Source organism: Hippoglossus stenolepis, chromosome 23 (assembly GCF_022539355.2).
Source record: "Hippoglossus stenolepis isolate QCI-W04-F060 chromosome 23, HSTE1.2, whole genome shotgun sequence".
NCBI lineage: Eukaryota > Metazoa > Chordata > Actinopteri > Pleuronectiformes > Pleuronectidae > Hippoglossus > Hippoglossus stenolepis.
In genome coordinates, this window is record NC_061505.1 from 6760505 (window position 1) to 6767247 (window position 6743).

The 6743-nt window shown below is 44.9% G+C and overlaps 1 pseudogene; it reads left to right on the forward strand.

Moving 5' to 3' along the window:
* The first annotated feature begins 1255 nt into the window (after positions 1-1255).
* On the forward strand, positions 1256-2296 carry LOC124851346 (annotated as a pseudogene).
* The last annotated feature ends 4447 nt before the right edge of the window (positions 2297-6743 follow it).

A 6743-nucleotide genomic window follows, 5' to 3' on the forward strand; every position in this document is an offset into this window, starting at 1 on the left:
TCCAAAGAAAACCACAGACAATGAACTTCATAGTGAATTATGACGAATGCAAATAAAATTTTGACAAATTATATGCTCATTCAAAATTCACAAAAGTTACCTTGAAGCTATAAATACGAATATTACTCACTGAAATGTGTCCTCAGCAGTTTAAAACATATTTGTTGGTGTTGTGGGGGTTTTACCTCGAAAACATTTGTTAAACAGAGTTCCAAAGAAAAAGATGAACTAAAACTAAACAATAATAATTGAATCAAGTTAAATTCAGAAAATTATAAACATCATCAAGATGTTTTTGTTGGTGTATAAACTCATTCAACAGTTTCATCAGAGACAAGGTAATACATCTCTGAGGGTCAATTAATCCAACTGTGGAACAGAATCTCTTCACATTCTGCATCTATCTTGTTTGATTTTGCAGATTGCATTGACAGGATGGGGACCAGAAAGATCAAATCAGTTTTCCTGATTCTAACAGGTAAGATAAATAAGCTTGAACTGATTGACTTCAGATTGTCTTGAAATAAATAAGAATAACGTCTGATGATCAATACTATGTGACTTTAGTCAGAGAACTAGGTAGAAACTTTAACTAATATCTTACACAAGAAAATATTAAATCACATTAACATATACAGAATATAATGTGATTAATCGCAACAAACTTTTTAGGTAAAAACTTATAACACAGTTATTTACCACAGTTTATTTTGTAAATTAATTTATTTGTTCGCCAGTTAAGTAAAAATCTTTTATATTTTAGTCATTTACGGATCAATCCAAACCACAAGCCAAGATACACATGCAACAACAATAACCCCAACAACAACTACAACTACAACCCCAACCCCAACAACAACTACAACACCAACCCCGACAACAACTACAACACCAACCCCTACAACAACTACAACACCAACCCCTACAACAACTACAACACCAACCCCTACAACAACAACCCCTACAACAACTACAACACCAACCCCTACAACAACTACTACACCAACCCCGACAACAACTACAACACCAACTCCTACGACAACTACAACACCAACCCCGACAACAACTACAACACCAACTCCAACAACAACTACAACACCAACCCCCACAACTACAACACCAACCCCGACAACAACTACAACACCAACTCCGACAACATCTACAACACCAACCCCTACAACAACTACAACACCAACCCCTACAACAACTACAACACCAACCCCTACAACAACTACAACATCAACCCCGACAACAACTACAACACAAACTCCAACAACAACTACACCAAACCCAACAACAACTACAACACCAACCGCTACAACAACTACAACCCCAACCTCTACAACAACTACAACACCAAACCCTACAACACCAACCCCGACAACAACTACGACAACAACTACAACACCAACTCCAACTCCAACAACAACTACAACACCAACTCCAACAACAACTACAACCCCAACAACGACCCCGACTCCAACAACAACTACAACACCAACCCCTACAACAACTACAACCCCGACCCTGACAACAACTACAACACCAACTCCAACAACAACTACAACACCAACCCCAACAACAACTACAACACCAACCCCTACAACAACTACAACACCAACCCCTACAACAACTACAACACCAACCCCTACAACCCCAACTCCAACAACGACCCTGACTCCAACAACGACTACAACACCAACTCCGACAACAACTACAACACCAACTCCGACAACAACTACAACAACAACAACCCTAACCCCGACAACAACTACAACACCAACTCCGACAACAACTACAACACCAACACCAACTACAACACCAACCCCTACAACAACTACAACAACTACAACACCGACCCCGACAACAACTACAACTACAACACCAACTCCAACAACAACTACAACACCAACCCCAACAACAACTACAACACCAACCCCTACAACAACTACAACACCAACCCCTACAACCCCAACTCCAACAACGACCCCGACTCCAACAACGACTACAACACCAACCCCGACAACAACTACAACACCAACTCCGACAACAACTACAACACCAACACCAACTACAACACCAACCCCTACAACAACTACAACAACTACAACACCGACCCCGACAACAACTACAACTACAACACCAACTCCAACAACAACTACAACACCAACCCCAACAACAACTACAACACCAACCCCTACAACAACTACAACACCAACCCCGACAACAACTACAACACCAACCCCAACAACAACTACAACACCAACCCCAACAACAACTACAACACCAACCCCAACAACAACTACAACACCAACACTGACAACAACTACAACACCAACTCCAACAACAACTACAACACCGACTCCATCAACAATTACAACACCAACGCCAACAACAACTACAACACCAACTCCGACAACAACTACAACCCCGACAACAACTACAACACCAACTCCGACAACAACTACAACAACAACTACAACACCAACTCCGACAACAACACCAACCCCGCCAACAACTACAACACCAACCCCGACAACAATTACAACACCAACTCCGACAACAACTACAACACCAACCCTCCAACAACTACAACACCAACTCCAACAACAACTACAACACCAACCCCTACAACAACTACAACACCAACCCCTACAACAACTACAACCACAACTCCAACACCTACCCCAACAACAACTACAACACCAACTCCGACAACAACTACAACCCCAACTCCAACAACGACCCCGACTCCAACAACAACTACAACACCAACCCCTACAACAACTACAACACCAACCCCAACAACAACTACAACACCAACCCCTACGACAACTACTACACCGACCCCAACAACAACTACAACACCAACTCCAACAACAACACCAACCCCAACAACAACTACAACACTGACCCCTACAACAACTACAACACCAACCCCAACAACAACAACCCCAACAACAACTACAACACCGACCCCTACAACAACTACTACACCAACCCCAACAACAACTACAACGACAACCCCAACCCCAACCACAACTACAACACCAACCCTACAACAACTACAACACCAACCCCAACAACAACTACAACAACAACTACAACACCAACCCCAACAATAACTACAACACCAACCCCTACAACAACTACAACCCCAACTCCAACAACGACCGCGACTCCAACAACAACTACAACACCAACCCTCCAACAACTACAACACCAACGACAACCACAACTACAACACCAACGCCAACCACAACTACAACACCAACCCCAACAACAACTACAACACCAACCCCGACAACAACTACAACACCGACCCCAACAACAACTACAACACCAACCCCAACAACAACTACAACACCAACCCCTACAACAACTACAACACCAACCCCTACAACAACTACAACTCCGACAACAACTACAACCCCAACTCCAACAACGACCCCGACTCCAACAACAACTACAACACCAACCCCTACAACAACTACAACACCGACCCCGACAACAACTACAACACCAACCCCTACAACAACTACAACACCAACCCCTACAACAACTACAACACCGACCCCCACAACAACTACAACACCGACCCCGACAACAACTACAACCCCGACCCCGACAACAACTACAACACCAACTCCGACAACAACTACAACCCCAACTCCAACAACGACTCCAACAACAACTACAACACCAACCCCTACAACAACTACAACACCGACCCCCACAACAACTACAACACCGACCCGACAACAACTACAACACCAACTCCGACAACAACTACAACACCGACCCCAACAACAACTACAACCCCAACCCCTACAACAACTACAACACCAAACCCTACAACAACTACAACACCAACCCCGACAACAACTACAACACCAACTCCAACAACAACTACAACACCAACCCCGACAACAACTACAACACCAACCCCTACGACAACTACAACACCAAACCCTACAACAACTACAACACCGACCCCGACAACAACTACAACACCAACTCCGACAACAACTACAACACCGACCCCAACAACAACTACAACCCCAACCCCTACAACAACTACAACACCAAACCCTACAACAACTACAACACCAACCCCGACAACAACTACAACACCAACCCCAACAACAACTACAACACCAACCCCTACAACAACTACAACACCAACCCCAACAACAACTACAACACCAACCCCTACAACAACTACAACACCAACCCCGACAACAACTACAACACCGACCCCAACAACAACTACAACACCAACCCCTACAACAACTACAACACCAACCCCTACAACAACTACAACACCAACCCTGACAACAACTACAACACCAACTCCGACAACAACTACAACACTGACTCCAACAACAATTACAACACCAACGCCAACAACAACTACAACACCAACCCCTACAACAACTACAACACCAACCCCGACAACAACTACAACACCAACTCCAACAACAACTACAACACCAACCCCTACATCAACTACAACAACAACTACAACCAACCCCGACAACAACTACAACACCAACACCGACAACAACTACAACACCAACTCCGACAACAACTACAACACCAACCCCTACATCAACTACAACAACAACTACAACACCAACCCCGACAACAACTACAACACCAACACCAACAACAACTACAACACCAACTCCGACAACAACTACAACACCAACTGCAACAACAACTACAACACCAACACCGACAACAACTACAACACCAACCCTACAACAATACAACACCAACTCCACAACAACTACAACCCGACAACAACTACAACACCAACTCGACAACAACTACAACAACAACTACAACACCAACTCCGACAACAACACCAACCCCGACAACAACTACAACACCAACTCCGACAACAACACCAACCCCGACAACAATTACAACACCAACTCCGACAACAACTACAACACCAACCCCTCCAACAACTACAACACCAACTCCAACAACAACTACAACACCAACCCCTACAACAACTACAACACCAACCCCTACAACAACTACAACCACAACTCCAACACCAACCCCTACAACAACTACAACACCAACTCCGACAACAACTACAACCCCAACTCCAACAACGACCCCGACCTCAACAACAACTACAACACCAACCCCTACAACAACTACAACACCGAACCCAACAACAACTACAACACCAATCCCTACGGCAACTACTACACCGACTCTCACAACAACTACAACACCAACTCCAACAACAACACCAACCCCAACAACAACTACAACACTGACCCCTACAACAACTACAACACCGACCCCGACAACAACTACAACACCAACTCCAACAACAACTACAACACCGACCCCAACAACAACCCCAACCCCTACAACAGCTACAACACCAAACCCTACAACAACTACAACATCAACCCCTACAACAACTACAACACCGACCCTACAACAACTACAACACCGACCCCGACAACAACTACAACAACTACAACACCAACCCTCCAACAACTACAACACCAACGCCAACCACAACTACAACACCAACCCCTACAACAACCAACACCAACCCGCAACAACAACACAAACACCAACAACTACAACCCAACCCCAACAACTACAACACCAACCCCTACAAAACTACAACACCAACCAACAACCAACCACTACAACTAACTCACAACAACTACAACACAACAACCAAACAAACACCAACACCCACCACAACCAACTCCAACAACAAACACCAACCAACTACAAAACCAACCCCAACAACTACAACCCCGACCGACAACAACTACAACACCAACCCCGACAACAACTACAACACCAACTCCAACAACAACTACAACACCAACCCCGACAACAACTACAACACCAACCCCTACAACAACTACAACACCAACCCCTACACCAACTACAACACCGACCCTACAACAACTACAACACCGACTTCGACAACAACTACAACACCGACCCCAACAACAACTACAACACCAACCTCCAACAACTACAACACCAACGCCAACCACAACTACAACACCAACCCCTACAACAACTACAACACCAACCCCGACAACTACAACACCGACCCCAACAACAACTACAACACCAACAACAACTACAACACCAACCCCAACAACAACTACAACACCAACCCCTACAACAACTACAACACCAACCCCTACAACAACTACAACACCAACCCCTACAACAACTACAACCCCGACCCCGACAACAACTACAACACCAACCCCGACAACAACTACAACACCAACTCCAACACCAACCCCGACAACAACTACAACACCAACCCCTACAACAACTACAACACCAACCCCTACACCAACTACAACACCGACCCCTACAACAACTACAACACCGACCCCGACAACAACTACAACACCGACCCCAACAACAACTACAACACCAACCCCTCCAACAACTACAACACCAACGCCAACCACAACTACAACACCAACCCCTACAACAACTACAACACCAACCCCGACAACAACTACAACACCGACCCCAACAACAACTACAACACCAACAACAACTACAACACCAACCCCAACAACTACAACACCAACCCCTACAACAACTACAACACCAACCCCTACAACAACTACAACACCAACTCCGACAACAACTACAACCCTAACTCCAACAACGAACTTGACTCCAACAACAACTACAACACCAACCCCTACAACAACTACAAC